Below are 18,645 nucleotides of genomic sequence, written 5' to 3' on the forward strand. Positions count from 1 at the left end.
ATTTGAAAAACTCTTCAAGCTTACCGATACCTCGCTTTTCTATCCAAGGCTTAACCCACCTCTTGTTCCAATTGTCACTACATCTATCCCACAATGAAACCCACATCGTCGTCTAACTCTTTCCATCCGAAAGTTGTCTCATTTAGTCTCCATAAAGAAGAAACCTGAGGATTATACAGCTTCCGCATGTCCTGAAGTCTTTTAATGCCCTGTGGACTCCCCAATCGACGGACGTTCTAATTTAAGATTTTCATTGCGTTCGATCGGCTTGCCTGTTGGCAGTCACTGATATCTATTTTTTTTCAAATTGTTCCTCTCTGTTCTCCTTATCCAACCTCCCTTACATGCAAACATTGACCTTGTACTTGACAACTCGACCTATGTCTCTTCTTCCCTTCACCATTCTCTAATGATATCTCTTCATTATTCTCATCCATATCCTCCTTATCCTCCTCACTTAAACATATTATCCCTTTTCCTTTTTCTTGCCTCTTCTTACCCTCCAAATTAAACCCTAAAGTATGGTTAATGAATCCCAAATTATATCGTGTATCGAAGCTATTTATCCCTTTGCCACTATTCTGAACGTCTTCCTCACCAGCAATTTTAAATATTTTAGAAATTTATTAAAAAACATAATTTTTTATTACTTAATTACAATTAATAAATTTAAATATTTCACAAGTAATAAAATGACATTATAAATTATAATATCTATCCGTTGTAATATTTTATAATTTGTTATCCACATTATATTAAAAAATTATAATATCTCCATCCATATCGTGCTTTCAATTTAAAGAAATTATTATGTCATATAACAATGACTAAAATAACAACCCTATATGTTTTGCTTCTTTATACAAAAATAACAAATAATTAACTCTCTACTAAATAAGACTACTTATACTTTCTCTTAAATGTTTTCTTTGTAATACAGAAGGAGAAACAAAAAATATTTTATATACAATTTTCTTTAACTATTTGTTAAAGTACCGCATCATTAACATAAGAAAATATACATGTTTCATCATAAGTTCAAACTATATTACTCTTTTTGTCACAATATTTAAATTTATTTATAGTCTTTCTCCAACCCATAAATAGGAGGATAATATGCTTCAATGCACTCGAACCTCCACGTCCTTTTGTATTGACAACAATGCCCATGTCAATTGAGATAAGACTCAATCAACCAAGAAAAATATATTTTTTAATTTACAATAGGGTGATTAATATTACGCACGTATAGGGACCAAAACTAATATTTCAATTACAATTTTAATTGTATATGAGTAAAGCTGGCAAAACAATCTTGTGTTCGAAAGTTTGCTCATGTCAATTGGAGCCCGTAACAATCCAAGTTCAAGAAAACCTGAGTTCAAAAAACCCGAGTTCAAAAAAGTCCGAGTCTATAAGAATTCAAGTTTGAGACTGATTTGACCCGAGCTTGAGATAAATCTAACCTAAAACCCGAAAAAGCATGAATTTATAGTTCAATAGTCGTAATATGCATTAATAATTAATATAATTTTATAATATTACTTAAAATAAAAGTAAATGATAATTATTTATTTTATGAAAATATGTTGATAAGAATTACAAATTCATATTAAAATTTTATTAATAAAAAAAGTAATTATAATAATTTTTTATGTTAAATATAAAGTGAAATATTTTTTATAAATATTAGTTGAATATAAATTTATTTTAATAATATAATTATATATGTATAATAAATATATAAAATTAATAATTATTAAACTCTATAAATTTTAAATTTAAAGATAATATAAAATATATAACGTGATAATATATTAATTTAATAATATAATAAATAGTGTTATACTTATCACAAATGATAAATTATGAAATATTAATAACGATTTAATTTTAAAGGTTTAAGAATTTAGGTTTTAGTTTTTCTTTTTCCTTTTATGATTTGGTAATTTAGGTTTTATTTTTTTATCGATTAATGTTTAATTTTTTATTAATATTATTATCTTTATAATAACCTTTTAATTTAGAATGAGTTTTTATATATATATATATATATATATTTAGGTTGGGTTTTTAATAAAGTTCAAATAAGACTTGGGTTTGGGTTTGGGTTTGGTTGGTATTGGGTTAGAGTTTATATTTAAATATAAATTATATTTAATAGGTGTAAAGTCGGTTAACTTGATTTAAATGGTTTTGGATTTCAAAATCGAAACCGAACTGACAACATTAAATCAACCGGTTACCTAACCAACCTTAATGCATATGTGTAAACCATTAATATATTATATATGATATGATATAGCATTATATAATATAGTAGGAGAGCTAGCTTTCGAATATATGAAGATTATAGGGGCATAAAGCTTATTTCAACTAGTATAATAATAAACAATAATATATAATAATTAATACATTATATACCACTATTATAGTATGTAATATAGTGTTACATTATGTAATAATATATTTTAAAACTATTAATACACATATATAACTATTAATTGGTCCAAAATCAAAATCGAATTTACCATCTGATTTGCTTGAATTGGCTCGATTTTATTATTTAAGTTGGTTTTTATCGCTAACTATAATAGATGATATACTATTACATAATATAATAATATAGTATGTATTACTAAATTTTTAATACATATAATGTAACTATTATTATATTATAGATTATAATAAAAATATAATATTACATAATATTATAATGTTTAATCATTTATGCATATATATACGATACAATACAACATTATATAATATAGTAGTAAGGCTAACTTTCAAATGTACAAAGAGTATAGAGACTTGAAGCATATTTAAATCAACATTAATAAACAATAATATATAATGATAATAAATATATTATGTGTTACTATTACAACATGTGCTATACTATTACCTAATGTAATATATATTTTAAAACTATCAATACATATATATAACTATTAATTGGTCCAAAATCAAAATTGAATTTATCAATTGATTTGCTTGAATTGGCTCAATTTGGTCAGTTAAATCTGTTTTAATAGCTAACTATAATAGATTATATACTATTACATAATATAATAATATAGTATATGGGAGGGATCCAGTTACACCATTTTGTATCTCTTCGTATTATTAATATTTTAACAATCCAACCTTTGAATGTATTGATATAATTGTACTTGTCAGGCATGTAAATTTTCGAACCGATCTGATATTTCTATCATATTGATCTAAAATACTATATATATTTATTAAAATTTATTGAATAGTTGAAAGTTTTTTTACATAAAACAAATAGTTAAATAGTTGAAATTTTTTAATTTACATCAAATTTGGCATGCATGATCTATAAGAATAAAATATAAAATGTGATGACTAGATTGCAAAAACATTAATCATACAAAGAGACATGAATGGTGTAAAACTAGTTTAATTTTACACCGATGTAAGTGGACCCCTTCCCGTAATATATAACTATTACTAAAACTATTAATACATATATATAACTATTATTATATTATAAAAATATAATAAAAGATCTAATATTACATAATATTATAATGTTTAATCATTAATGCATATATATAAACTATTAATATATTATATACTATATGATATGATATAACATTGTATAATATAGTACAAGAGCTAACTTTTAAATGTACAAAGAGTATAAAGAATTAGAGCTTATTTCAATCAATATAATAATAAGCAATAATATATAATAATTAATATATTAGGTATTACTATTATAGTATGCGATATAGTATTACGTAATGTAATAATACATTTTAGGGTAAACTACCAAAATAGTTACATTTTAGTCATTTATGTTTGAAATGTTACGTTTTAGTCAATTACGTTGTCATGTTGTAACATTTTAGTCACTTAGCATTAATTACCGTTATTGTTACCATGAGTTATTGTTCATTTTTAATTTCTTTTCATGAGTTATTGTTGCCACGATGCCAAGTTATTATTAATTTGGTATTAACAAATATTTTTTTTGGTTAATTACAATAACAGGGCAAAACTCAAACAATTAACGTAACTAGCGCGACTCAAACTCAGGCCACACCTAGAGCAGTGAACACCCTTAACCATCCGACCATCACATGAGGTTCTTGGTATTAACAAAATATTCAACTTAGATTATAGTGCAAATATAATAAAATAATTTATGTTAACCCATTATTAATATTGTGATATATGAAATATAAATTTTAAATGCTTTTTAAATAATTAATATAAATTAATTGTAAAATTCAATGTGAATATATAAATTTTATTTATATTTTATATAAATGATGGGGCAAATTTATAATTAGTCACCCAAACTGTCTTTTGAAAAGTCAAAAACTAAAATTTTTAGCTTTTTGGCTTAATTTGAAAAGTTAACTTAAAAAATTGGTTTGATTTGAAAAGTTTTCTATTTATAATTGCTTTTGGCTTGAAAAATTGTTTGGCTTGAAAATCACTTTTGAAACTTAAGGGAAACACAGCCTTACAAAGTTTTATTGGAAAAATGAAATATGATTTGTGTTGTGAACAAATCAATAAATGAACGAATTACTAATCTAAAAGAATCCGATTTGAATATATTATAGTTTTTAAATTTAAAATTTTAAAAAATTCAAACATAATCTAAATCTAAATTTTAAACACAAATATAGATGTATAACAACCATATCTTTATAACATCCAAAATCTTAGCAGACATATGAGATTTTACATAAAAGATTAATCGTATAATTACAACATAATAAGTTGTTAGTTCGATTGACATTGGCATTGTTGCTAGTGCAGGAAGAAGTGAGTTTGAGTGCGTTAAAGTGCATTATCCTTCTATTTAAAGATTAGGGAGTGGCTATGGGGTAGAATCTTCTTTCTTCCTCTCCCTTTTTTTTATTCTTTAATTTAAGTTTCTATATTTGGACATTCGCCATCTTTGATCATATCAAGTTCGTGTTATTCTTTTATCTATATTTATATACCATCAATCGGGTCTCAACTCAATTATAAAATTACTGAAAACTCATTCTTTTTATTAAATAACAAGCATTACTAACTAAGATGATATTTTTACTATTTTATATTTTATGTAAAATCTAGAGAAATGCATATGATGGAATTTGAACCCAAAAAATTATAATATTTAATATCTTAACTTTACTATTTCAACTAAAGCCTCATTTATTTGTTATGTTAATTACATAAATTTTCTTTATCCACATAATGGGTGTTTCATAATCTAGTTGTAACAGCCCGTTTTCAGTGAAATTGGAACAGTGGTTTCGGGACCACAAATCTGAGTCCAAAAGAAAAAATTATTTTAATATTATTTCATGGTCTGCATTAAAATTTAAATATCGTATGAAAATTTCGTAAAGAAATTTTACTAATTACATGTTTAATTTGATAAAAAGGACCAAATTGCATAAAGTGCAAAAGTTGAATTCTAGTAGCTAAAGGGATCAAATAGCTATGGAATTCAAAATTGGAGGTCCTTATATGGCAACTAGACCATTTAGAGGAGTTAGTAGATAAGTATGATGATTCATCATTGAAAAATTTAATAAAGAAAAGGATGAAATTGGAAAGATGAAATAATTAAAGATGATAAATAATAAAATAAAACAAAATACCATCATTTTATATCATCTTTCCCAAATAAAAACATGGAAACCCTAGTTTGGAGAGCTTGAAGTTAGCAAGCTTATTTGGCTTAATTGGGTAAACATTATTGTCCTGTTTTTAATAATTTTTATGTTTCTGATATCGTAATAACTTAATCTAGCTATCACGGGGATTAATTTGCAAAATTATCAAAGTATTAGGGTTTTTCCATGGATGAATATGCATGAATTATGAATTTTTATGGTAGAAAATGAAAGGTTGTTGATAGACAAACAACTTTTGTAAAGTGAATTTTGATGAAATTATGATTTAGAGACTAAATTGAAAATATGTAAAATTCATGGAAAAAATTCTAAATTTTATGAAATGCATGGGTTTTTATTGTTACATGTAAAAATCGGTTAGGCTTGGAATAAGGATTAAATTGAATGAATTTCATTTTTTGAGCCTAGGGACAAAATTGTAATTAATCAAAAATATAGGGGAAATGGTAATTTTTCATAAGATGTGAATTGGATTGAATTGAATATGAACTGTATTAAATTAAGCTAAATTTACTCGTATAGATCCGGATAGACCAAATAAGAAGTTAGATCGTGGAAAAGAAAAAGTGTCGGATTAGTAGATTTTGCGTACACGAACACTTGTCGAGGTAAGTTCATATAATTAAATTGTATATTTATATGTTTAAATTGAATGTTATGTATGTGAAATGTATAAAGTTTTCATGTATAAGAATGGATCACATATTCGATAATGTCTGACAAGTGCTAAATTCAGTTTGAACAAATGAAATTCGATGGATACAAAGTCCTTGAATTGGTTATGATCCTGCATATGTTGCAAACACACCACAGCTCGCAAGAGCGTCCTGTTATTAGCTCCCATGAGCATTCTGATATTGGCTTTCTTGAGCTACCCGATATATGGCTTTCACGAGCTTCCCGTTAATAGCTCTTATGAGCATTCCAACTTGGTTGTGATCCTGCATGTGTTGCGAACACACCGTAGCTCTTATGAGCATCCCTATATATGGCTCGCACGAGCTTCCTGATTAATTGCTCTCCGGAGCTACCCGATATTGGCTCACATGAGCTTCCTGTTACATGACTCACATGAGCTTCCCGTTATATGGCTCGGAAGAGCTTCTCGTTTATGTGCTCTTATGAGCATTCCCGAATATGAATTGACATCGATATTTTAAAAGAGTCCAACAGGCAAAGTTCTAATATGAGATAACATGAATTCGAAATGAACTGTTACCCGAATAGATCTGAAATACATGGAAATGATTTGTACATGTTATATGGACACATGATGTGGAAAATTTATGTATATGGCAATTTGATTATTCTTAAGCTCATATATGTCTCTTGATATTTCTATGAAATACATGACTTACATGGTTGATGAGGATATGTGTTAGGCAATTGGCCAAATTAGTTTGAGTATATTTAGTTTGCTTACTTTAAATGATAAATGATAAGTTAGATTTCATGTTATACAAACTTACTAAGTTTTAAAGCTTACTCTGTTTTATTTTTCCTATTTTATAGTAATTCGGAAGCTCGTTGGATTGGAAGCTTGGCGGAGATATCTCACACTATCCATTAGCTCATTTCAGTATAAATAGAAAATTAATTTTGGTTATAATGGCATGTATAGGTTAATTAGCCAATGTTGGCATACAAATGTTTTAGTTGTAACTAGCCATTGGAACGGCTTGTAGTGGACATGTTATTATATGTATATATGTGTTTGAAACGGTTAAATGATGGGTATCTAATAAGCATGTTGAGGATGGATTTGAGATAACATATTTGGTCAATTTGGTAAGTATGAATATTTGAGTATATGTGGTCATATATCATGTTTAAAAACATGATTTTGGCTTGCCTTGATTACTTTGTAGTGGCTTGTTAATGTCTAAAATGTTGATTTAGGTGAATGAAAAATTGGGTGCAAAATATGGCTTGGAAATGACCTTATTTTGTCCACACGGGCAGAGACACGAGTGTGTGTCTTAGTCGCGTGTGACACACGGCCTAGCATATGAGCGTGTAGTTTGGTCGTGTGTCCCTTGCATCTTGAAAATTTCAAAACAGAATGCTCAGATATTCTCACACGACCTAGCACACGGGCATGTGACTTGGCCGTATGACCCCTGCACCTATTTATTACAAGTCAGTATGCTCACACGGCCTAACACACAGGCTGGGACATGGGTTGGGACATAGTTGTGTGCCCCTATTTCGAAAGTCTACATGGCCTGAGACACGGGCGTGTCTCTTGACCGTGTGAGACACACGGTCTGGCCACACAGGCGTGTGTCCCCTACACTTTTGAGAAATTTTGATATTTTCTGAAAAGTTTTCTGAGAACCCGATTTAATCCCAACTTGTTTCTAGTGTGCGTTTTGGGCTTAGAGGGCTTATATAAGGGACTTTATGATACATTTTTTTATATGAATGTTAAATAATATGAAATGTCTGTATTTGATCTGTATATTTCGGTAATGCTTCATAACCCTGTTCTGGCGACATATACGAGTTAGGGGTGTTACACTAGTATTAGTTTAACTCTTTATTTTATTTTCATATCATGTAATCTTGGTGTTCAAAATTATAGGTTCTAGAGAATAAGGATGTTGTAAATGCTAAGCTAGCGAAGTTAATGTTGCAAATGATTAGTATAATCGCAACAAATGCAGGTCAAAACAAGTTAACAACAAAGGAATATATGAAGATTATAGGGGCATAAATTTATATGTTCATATAATTAAATTGTATATTTATATGTTTGAATTGAATGTTATGTATGTGAAATGTATAATGTTTTCATGTATAAGAATGGATCACATATCCGATAATGTCCGACAAGTGCTAAGTTCCGTTTGAACAAATGAAATTCGCTGGATACAAAGTCCTTGAATTGGTTATGGTCCTGCATATGTTGCGGACACACCACAGCTTGCAAGAGCATCCCGTTATTAGCTCCCATGAGCATTCCGATATTGGCTTTCTTAAGTTACCTCATATATGACTCTCACGAGCTTCCCGTTAATAGCTCTTATGAGCATTCCAATTTGGTTGTGATCCAGTATCTGTTGCGGACACATCGCAGCTCTTATGAGCGTCCCGATATATGGCTCACACGAGCTTCCTGATTAATTGCTCTCCGGAGCTACCCGATATTGGCTCACATGAGCTTCCCAATATGAATTGACATCGATATTTTAAAAGAGTCCAACTAGCAAAGTTCTAATATGAGATAACATGAATTCGAAATGAACTGTTACCCGAATATATCTAAAATATATGGAAATAATTTGTACATGTTATATGGACACATGATGTAGAAAATTTATGTATATGACAATTTGATTATTATTAAGCTCATATATGTTTCTTGATATTTCTATTAAAAACATGACTAACATGGTTGATGAGGATATGTGTTAGGCAATTGGCCAAATTAGTTTGTATATTTAGTTTGCTTACCTTAAATGATAAATGGTAAGTTAGATTTCATTACAAACTTACTAAGCTTTAAAGCTTACTCTGTTTTATTTTCCCTATTTTATAGTAATTCGGAAGCTCATTGGATTGGAAGCTTGGCGGAGATATCTCACACTATCCATTAGCTCATTTCGGTATAAATAGAAAATTAATTTTGGTTATAATGGCATGTATAGGTTAATTAGCCAATGTTGGCATATAAATGTTTTAGTTGTAACTAGCCATTGGAACGACTTGTAGTGGACATGTTATTATATGTATATATGTGTTTGAAATGGTTAAATGATGGGTATCTAATAAGCATGTTGAGGATGGATTTAAGATAACATATTTGGTCAATTTGGTAAGTATGAATATTTGAGTATATGTAGTCATATATCATGTTTAAAAACATGATTTTGGCTTGCCTTGATTGCTTTGTTGTGGCTTGTTAATGTCTAAAATGTTGATTAAGGTGAATGACAAATTGGGAGCAAAATATGGCTTGGAAATAACCTTATTTCGTCCACACGGGCAGAGACACGGGTGTGTGTCTCAACCGTGTGTGACACACGACCTAACACATGAGCGTGTGGTTTGGTCGTGTGTCCCTTGCATCTTGAAAATTTCAAAACACAATGCTCAGATATTCTCACACGGCCTAGCACACGAGCATATGACTTGGCCGTATGACCCCTGCACCTATTTATTACAAGTCAGTATGCTCACACGGCCTAGCACACAAGCTGGGACACGGGTTGGGACACGGGCTGGGACATGGTCGTGTGCCCCTATTTCGAAAGTCCACACGGCATGAGACACACGGTTTGGCCACACAGGCGTGTGTCCCTTGCGCTTTTGAGAAATTTAATATTTTCTGAAAAGTTTTCTGAGAACCCGGTTTAATCCCGACTTGTTTCTAGTGTGTATTTTGGGCTTAAAGGGCTTATATAAGGGACTTTATGATACATTTTTTATATGAATGTTAAATAATATGAAATGTCTGTATTTGATCTGTATATTCTGGTAATGCTCCGTAACCCTGTTCCGGCGATAGATATGAGTTAGGGGTGTTACACTAGTATTAGTTTAACTCTTTATTTTATTTTCATATCATGTAATCTTGGTGTTCAAAATTATAGGTTCTAGAGAATAAGGATGCTGTAAATGCTAAGCTAGAGAAGTTAATGTTGCAAATGATTAGTATAATCGCAACAAATGCAGGTCAAAACAAGTTAACAACAAAGGAAATCCGAAAACCAGAATCAAAACTCAAGAATAATATGAAAAGATTCAAAAGCAATGAAACTAAATATACAACAAAATACTCAAAACCTCATTGTTCCATTCTCCCCACTATGGTTACTTCTCTAGGGCTTCAGCTATTCTATTCTTGTTTCTTTAGGGATTCAATAGGTTCACCTGTTGGCTGGTATACACTAGCTTTTGCGTGGGTGAGAAACTTGGGGTCAGGCTGATGCGTATTGGAAGGTTCCTTCATTGCCATATAAATGAGGAATGCAATAACTATATTGACCGATATTACAGCAACGAATCCACTCAACAATGTCATAGCATGGGGAGATAAATTCGTTAAACCTGTTCCAAACAAGTTAACTTGTTGTTCAATCAACTTGATTCTATAGCATACAAGATGAAATCCTCCATGAAAATTGGTTATTTGCTGCTACAATTGAATGCTGTTGCAGCAACATAAAGGACAAACATTTCAAAGTGTTTTTCCAACTATTATTCTTTTCTGGTGATTTTGCATGCATTGACATACTAAAACAAAATTGGAGCTATTTGTATGGTTCGTACATAAACCGAATAAGGGTGATATTACACCTATATGTCACAATTTAGGTTTTATTTATACTACAAAAGCTCATAGTAAAGAGATGTACTATTCATGACTAGATAACAATCAGCTAAACAGAGTAAAAAACAGCCACCAAAATTTAAAATAAATAAATGAAAAGATTGAAGCAACCTAACATAGTAAAAATCAGTAAGAATAACATAAAACAAAAATCTAACAACTCTTTTCTATGTTAAAAAATAAAATAAAATCATCTTGGGTCTTACCGGGTAGTAAATTATGGTTAAAACCTTAGTGAACTGCAAGAGGAGCCATCCACATCAACATTGATGCAATAAAGAACTTCTTAACTAGTCCAGCAGCCATTTCGAATCTCACAATCTACCAATGCAAAACAGATAAAATTAAATAAATAATAAAAAAAGCTAACAGTGAGAAATTGGAAAATACCCAGAATGGAAGGAAATTCATCCAACTCATGGGTTGCCATGAAAGCATCAATAATCCTGCTGGAAAAATACTCAAAGAAGAACCAGGGCTATCAAAATCCAACACAAATACAAGACAAAACTTGGGTTTTTTTTGGGACACTTTCTCTCTTTCACTCCAGCAAAACATCAAACAGGTCATCAGCAAGGTCCAATCTACGGCGTAAAAGGTAAAGAAATCGAGGAAAAGCAAAAGAAAAGGCTAATATCAAGCTTAAGAGTTTGAAAAAAGAAAAAGGCCTAATGAATGAAAGATAAAACTTGTTGAATACTAATTTGAGTATCATGCTTTAAACAAATAAAAATCAATTAGGACATAGATTTATTTTACATTATAAATGGCAATGCCAAGTAGGAGTTTTAGTGCAAAAATTGAAAAATGAATGATTTTGAAGGTGTACCCACCCATTAAGAAGAAAGGAATTTTTATGTATAGTACAGAAGAAATTACAAGTGAAAGTGGCAAATAAACGACATATGGGTTATTCATTTATCTATTTGCTTACATAAAGCAGGCAAACATTGAAAAGAAAACAGAACAGAACCTTGAAACAAATAAAAGACAGGCATTTACGATTTGAAAGACTAAAAATTCAAAGGGTAGTTCCAGCTTACTTGTTTGAGCAACAAGGGAACTCCACACTGTTGAACCTAACAGTGAACAGCCTCTCAACAGACATCAACATCAAGCCGTGAACTGAATCCCGAGTCCCGGCCCAAAACTACCAAAAAACAAAAAAAAAGTGATATATAAAACTTTTGAAACGAAAAGCAGAGTAGTGGGCGTGCCGGAGTGGTTATCGGGCATGACTAGAAATCATGTGGGCTCTGCCCGCGCAGGTTTGAATCCTGCCGCTCACGTTTTTCTTATTAAGAAATTATAATAAATGTAAATTGTAAAAAAAGTATAAAAACGTTTAAAAAATAAAAATGGTGATAAAAATTCAAAACAATTATAAAATTATTTAAAATTGATAAAAAAATCTAAAATATACATAATTCAAAAAATATATAATTTGATAGCATAAACTTCAATAGATGTTAGGAATTTGAGAGAAAAATGTTTCCTATTTCTCAACCAAAACAAGTTTTTTGAAATTTCAGGGGATTCAATAAAGAAAAGGAAAGTTGTATAAATTATATGATTTGTAAAAATTATAGTTAGGATATGTTTGTACCAACACAAAAAAATTTGAGTGAAAGTGTAATTACAAATAATTATAATTTTCTAGACTTGTTTAGTTGACAAACCGTAATTACATCAAATTTCCTATGTCATGTTTGACAGTACAAACTGTAATTATATAGTTACATATATATATTTATTAAATACTAATTACTATAAAAAATTTATTAGTCAGATAAAAATAACTTTTAAACAAGTAACAAAAATTCAGAATCAATCAACTCATCATATGTATTATGTTAGTTTAAAAATGTAGTTGATAATACGAATACTAATAAAAATGACATGAAAAGTAAACATAATATGCAATTTTATTTAATTGTTTTAATGCATATTTGTTGGGTTATTCTCTTTTTAATATTTAACATATGCTATTTATCACATTCTGTTAGTCCTTGGTCAAATTCATCATTATATGAATTTGAATATGCATAATATATAAATAGCTTTTCACATATCAATCCACGTTTGTTTATACAATGGCATTATTCATTCAATATTCGATTCATGAGTACATAACTCATGTGTCTCATTTAATCACAACATATCTCATTTTTCATATTTCAAATCACTATCTCATTTTCAATTCACATACAATATCATTCAATATCGATTACAGAATTTTATTATTTGATTACTCCTATTAACACGACTCGGACTCGGACGGATACACGGATCCAACCAACACACCAGTTTGGCACCCAGTGCCTCATCGGATAAATCCGAAGTAATAACTGCGCCCAGTGCTATATAAATTGACACCCAGTGTCTCATCAGTTAAACCGAAGTAAATTGGCACCCAATGCCTCATCGACTCGAAGTCGAAGAAATCTCTGAACTCTTCTTATCCTATGGTATGCCATCTATATCTGACTTAGCCAGATACAGTTAATAGGGTTCAATTCACTTTCCAAATACAACCAATATCCAATTATCATAATTGCACATTATCACATTTACACATATTTATTTCGATTCAAATAATCAATACATTCATAATATATATACCAATTAAATCTATTTCAATCAACTATAATTTCAATTCAATATCAAAGTGCCAAAATACTCACCTCAACCACTTACCATATGCATTAAATCAAAATATAACAATTAGTAACTAGGTTTAAATTATAGAAATACAAACCGTAGATTCCAAGTTATTCGACGTTGATTTTATCCTTCCCCTTTTTAGTCGAGGATTCCGGTACGACGTTAGCTACAGAATTAAAACAATTAAAATACATCAATACAACACAATTTAATTTCATATTGAATATTTTAAATTTTTACTCAATATTTTCTTAAATTCCAATTTAGTCCCTAAATCGAGACTAATTTTTATTCTCACATTTAATTCTATATTTTCATACAAATTTCACATTAAACTAAATTTAACTCCCTATTTTCAATTAAAATCCTAAATTTTGAGTTATTCACAATTTAGTCTCTATTACCGAAAATTTACAATTTGTTCTACAATTTAATCCTTTTTCATTTCTAGCTTAAAAATATATCAATTTAATCTCTAATACTAAAACTATTTAATAATAACAACATTTAAAATCTTAATCAATGCTAAAATTACAACATGATTCGGGTAGCCCTAGGTACCGAGATTCTAAAAATATAAAAATTACAACAAAAAAGACTAAATTAACTAACCAATTAAAGTTTGAACCTTAGAAGTACCTAAGCCGTGCGTGAATTCCTTTCTCCCTTTCTTTTCTTTTTCTATCTTTTTTTTTTATTTCTTAATTTGCATGCCACTACTAGTTTTATTATTATTTTATTTCATTTTCTTTTCTATTTCATTTTATTATACTATATTTTTTAACTTTTATTTATTAACCAATATAATATAAATATAATAAGTTTATATATATTATATATACCATTAGTGCCGTCCACCAGAACAAGGTAAATATATATTTACCATTTTAGTCCCTCTAATAACTTTAATATATAATTATACTTCTAATACTTATGCAATTTAGTCCTTATACTTTAATAACTCTTGATTCAAGTAAATTCGTTTAACCGGAACCTAATTAACTACACAACTAGCTTCGTAAATATTTTTTTAAAATATTTACGAATCTGATTTATGGGAACAGAGTTCCAGGAATGCACTTTTCGACACCCCTAACTATAAGGTCGTTACAATTCTTCGGTTGCGGGTTCAAATTAATAGCACTCACACTCTCCTCATAGTTGGAATTGTTCCATCCAGATTGCTCGTCGGGACGTGGACTCTGTTTTTGGAAAAATTTGAGCCATTAGGTACCTATTTCAAGAGTACCATATAACTTTTACATTTTGAGCACAACTAGTTTGCCTGCATTAAAACATTCCATACGCATACTGAAATAACTACAAATAACCACATTCATCCTCACATCAACTTATAAAATTAAGTGGACAGAGATTTTTTTAAAATAAATAAAAAAATTAAAATTTAAAAAAATTTAAAAAAAAACCTAAAAAAATCAAGAAAATCTCAAAGAATAAAAAAATAGCTCGATAATACTTTTTTTAAATTAAAAATGTTATGAAAATTTTGAAAAATAAAATAAAAACTAAATTTTATTAAAAATTTCTAAACTTATTAAAATTTTGACATAGGCATGTGCCTAGGCCGTATGAGCCACACAGTCGTGTGCCAAGCTGTGCAGTTGGCTGTGTAACTCACTATTCATCGAATTTGAGCCACATGGGCAAGGGGCCATGTTAGTGCAAGGTTCACACGGACGTGTGTCTAAGCCGTGTAACTTACTGTTTATAAGTTACAACCATACGACCAGAGGCATGGGCGTGTGCCCAGGCCGTGTAAGCCACACAGCCAAGGATATGGGTGTGTGCCCAGGCCGTGTGAGCCACACGGACAAGGACATCGCCATGTGTCTAGGTCGTCTAACTCACTGTTTGCAAATTAGGACCACACGGGCAAGTGACATGGGCGCGTGTCATGCCGTGTGGGACACACGGGTGTGTGCTAGATCGTGTGGTTTCACACAGCCTGGAAAGCCATGCGTTATAAAGCAGATTTATCAAAACTTAACAAATAATATCAAATTTGCCATGAAGTTACATGCATGGTTATAAATCAGAATAAATACCAATCAATTCAACATATTCGGATATCACATGTTCTTAAGCAAAAAAGTCACATAAATGCGTTCCAACAAACTTAACAAAATACATATCGTACTTTGGATAATTTGCACACATTAGACAATAGCACATTACATTTTGACAGATCCTACATACTTAGGTTCAAACATAGTAGACACGCGTATAGATCACACGTTGTTCATCATCATATCATCAGATATCAAGTTATATAGCCTAATTCAAACCATATGGACCCTACAGTAGGCTTGCGTTTGTTTTAACAATGCTTGTGGCTCGAGGGAAAAAATCCAAACATTAGTCCACACACTCGTGTGGTTTCATACGGCCTGGGCAACTGGCCCTTGTGCCTCCACATGGTTTAGCCTACACCCATGTGTTCCACACACCCGTGTGTTCCACACACCCGTGTCACCTACCCATGTGGTCCCAATCCGCAATTAGTGAGTTACACGGCCTAGACAGACGCCCGTGTCATTGGCATATGTGAACCCTGCATAACACATAACCGTACACAACCTGGGCACACGCCCGTGTGCTTAGCCCGTATGCCTCCAATTTTCATGAGTAGTAAGTTACACGTTCGTGTGGCATTGAAAGTATTGTTTTGTGACAACTAAAATTCGAAGAAGAAGGGGTTTCTAATACCACCTAATATAGATTGATGCAGGAGCAATAAAGATGAATTCTCGTCCCTAAATGACAAGCAATTGCCCAACAAACGATTAATTCGTAGTCAAATCGCTAAAAACTAACATTCCAGAATTGAAGTTACATCAAAGAAGTTATGTCGAAGAACTTTCGATACCAAAAATTTAAATCAACTTACCAGTCAACGAATTGAACTAAAAAGGAGAAGTCAGACCCCGTATAAAATCAGTTCGACATAACATAGCAAAAAGAAATGTAGTTTGAAGAGAAGAATCAAACGAAGAATGGAAAGTAAAACGAAAATAAAGAAATAAAGAAAGAATAAAGAAATAAAGTAAAAATAAAGAAAGAATGGAGGAATGGTAAAAACATAAATGGAAAGTAAAACGAAAATAAAGCAATATTATCAACTCAGGAGGTTTTGGGAAGTTTACTTAACCACCTGAAACTAACTACCAGACAAAGAATTTCAAAAATAAAATATTCCTTATTACTTCCTAAGATATTCGAACACCAGACCAAAAAGTACACAAAAGTTTAACCACTGAACCAACAAGTTCATTCTTATAATTAATTAGCTGAATTTAACTTATAACCCATGTGCCTAAAGATAGAGACTTAATCAAAAGTAGCAAAATTTCAAGAGATAGGATTCGAACCTAAAACCTTACACATATAATCAAAACACTTAACCACTAAACCATGTCTAATCACTTGTTAAAATTTTCCAAAATCTAAACTCAAAGTTGAGGGATGACCACTCTTGGTTTCAAAACCCAATTTCTTCTTACCCGGTTTTTGAGATGTTACAAAATTTTAATATTTAGTATTTCATTTAGATTTAAAAATATTGAAGTATATTCAAGGTTGTTTGAATTGGATTAGATTGGTTGGTTGAATCAGTTAGGTTGAGAACTGGTTAGGGTAACGATTCAGAAAAGCATTGAACTAATATGGGCGGGTAAATTTTGATTAAACATAATTTTAATATTTTTATAAATTTTTAATGATTTAATTAATCGAATTGGATAGATCTATCAGACCGATTGAATCAACAAACTAATGATTAATCGATTTGACCACCAATTTGGTTTTAAAAACCTTGAATCAATAGAAAGTTGGAGGTTATTTTATTAAAATTATTAATAAAGTTTTAATCTTTTAAGTGCATAAATTTAAGTTACGTTATTAGAACTATTATAATTACGTATAACCTAACTTAAATGGATTAAAATTATCAAATTTAAGTTTGAATGGTTCAAAAAAATATAATTTCAACTACTAAAAGATATGAAAAATTAAATGAGGGATAAAATGATTTTTTTAATAAAATTTAAGGGTAAAAAAATTTATTATGTCAAATATATATCCAACCAAATTATAAAATAAAATAAAACTATTATAATCACAAACAAATAAAGAATCGAAAATGGTCCAATTAAAACCCAAACATTTATAATATTGTACAATAAAACAAAATACTCACAAATATGTAATTGCATATGGTAAAAATCCAACCCCAATTCTTAGATATGAAATTAACAAAATCAACTATACTTGCAAAAATACATAAATCATCAAAATTAGGTTACTTACATGAAAATGGCTGGAAAAAAAAACTAAAAAAAAGAAACCCGAGTAATCCCATTTCTTCGCAGAAGCAGGATATAAATTTGACTTAAAATTAAGTGAATTCAGTAAATAAATTAATCATCGAAGAAATTATTAAAATAGCCACTTTTGTTTCCCTCAAATTACATTTTAATTACTTTTGTTTGAAATGTTACGTTTTAGCCACTTACGTTAACATGTTATAATATTTTAGTCACTCAAATTATATTTTAGTCACTTATGTTTGAAATGTTACATTTTAGTTACTTACATTAATATGTTGTATCATTTTAGTCACTATGCTGTTAATTATTGTTAATGGTGTTACTGTAAACTGATGTAACACGTTCAAACATCATTTCAAACAAAAATTTTAGCTTAAATTATTCAATTGGTCCCCATATTTTTTCGTTTTGAGCAATTTATTTTTTTCTTTTATGTTCTTTTAACTTTCTTTTTTTTCCATCCTCTTCTTCTTCTCCCTCTATTTTCCTCCCTTCTCAATCTCTTTTAACGTAAAAGAAAAAAAATTAAATTGCTTAAAACGAAAAAAATATAGGGTCCAATTGTATAATTTAACCTAAAATTTTCATTTGAAATGATGATTTAACGTGTCACATCAGCTTATCC

General features: G+C 29.9%; 1 long non-coding RNA gene and 1 other non-coding gene across 2 annotated transcripts; one reads left to right on the forward strand and one right to left on the reverse strand.

Annotated features, from left to right (window-relative positions):
* Window positions 1–10,312: 10,312 nt before the first annotated feature.
* Window positions 10,313–12,329, reverse strand: LOC107915018 (uncharacterized). Its single transcript, XR_001689153.2, has 3 exons — window positions 12,054–12,329; window positions 11,217–11,331; window positions 10,313–10,727 (listed from the first exon to the last, which is right to left on the reverse strand). It is a non-coding gene; the product is annotated as an uncharacterized lncRNA (long non-coding RNA).
* TRNAS-AGA (transfer RNA serine (anticodon AGA)) lies at window positions 12,218–12,299 on the forward strand. The gene has a single exon. It is a non-coding gene; the product is annotated as a tRNA-Ser (tRNA).
* Window positions 12,330–18,645: the final 6,316 nt, after the last annotated feature.

Source organism: Gossypium hirsutum, chromosome D10 (assembly GCF_007990345.1).
Source record: "Gossypium hirsutum isolate 1008001.06 chromosome D10, Gossypium_hirsutum_v2.1, whole genome shotgun sequence".
Taxonomy (NCBI): domain Eukaryota; kingdom Viridiplantae; phylum Streptophyta; class Magnoliopsida; order Malvales; family Malvaceae; genus Gossypium; species Gossypium hirsutum.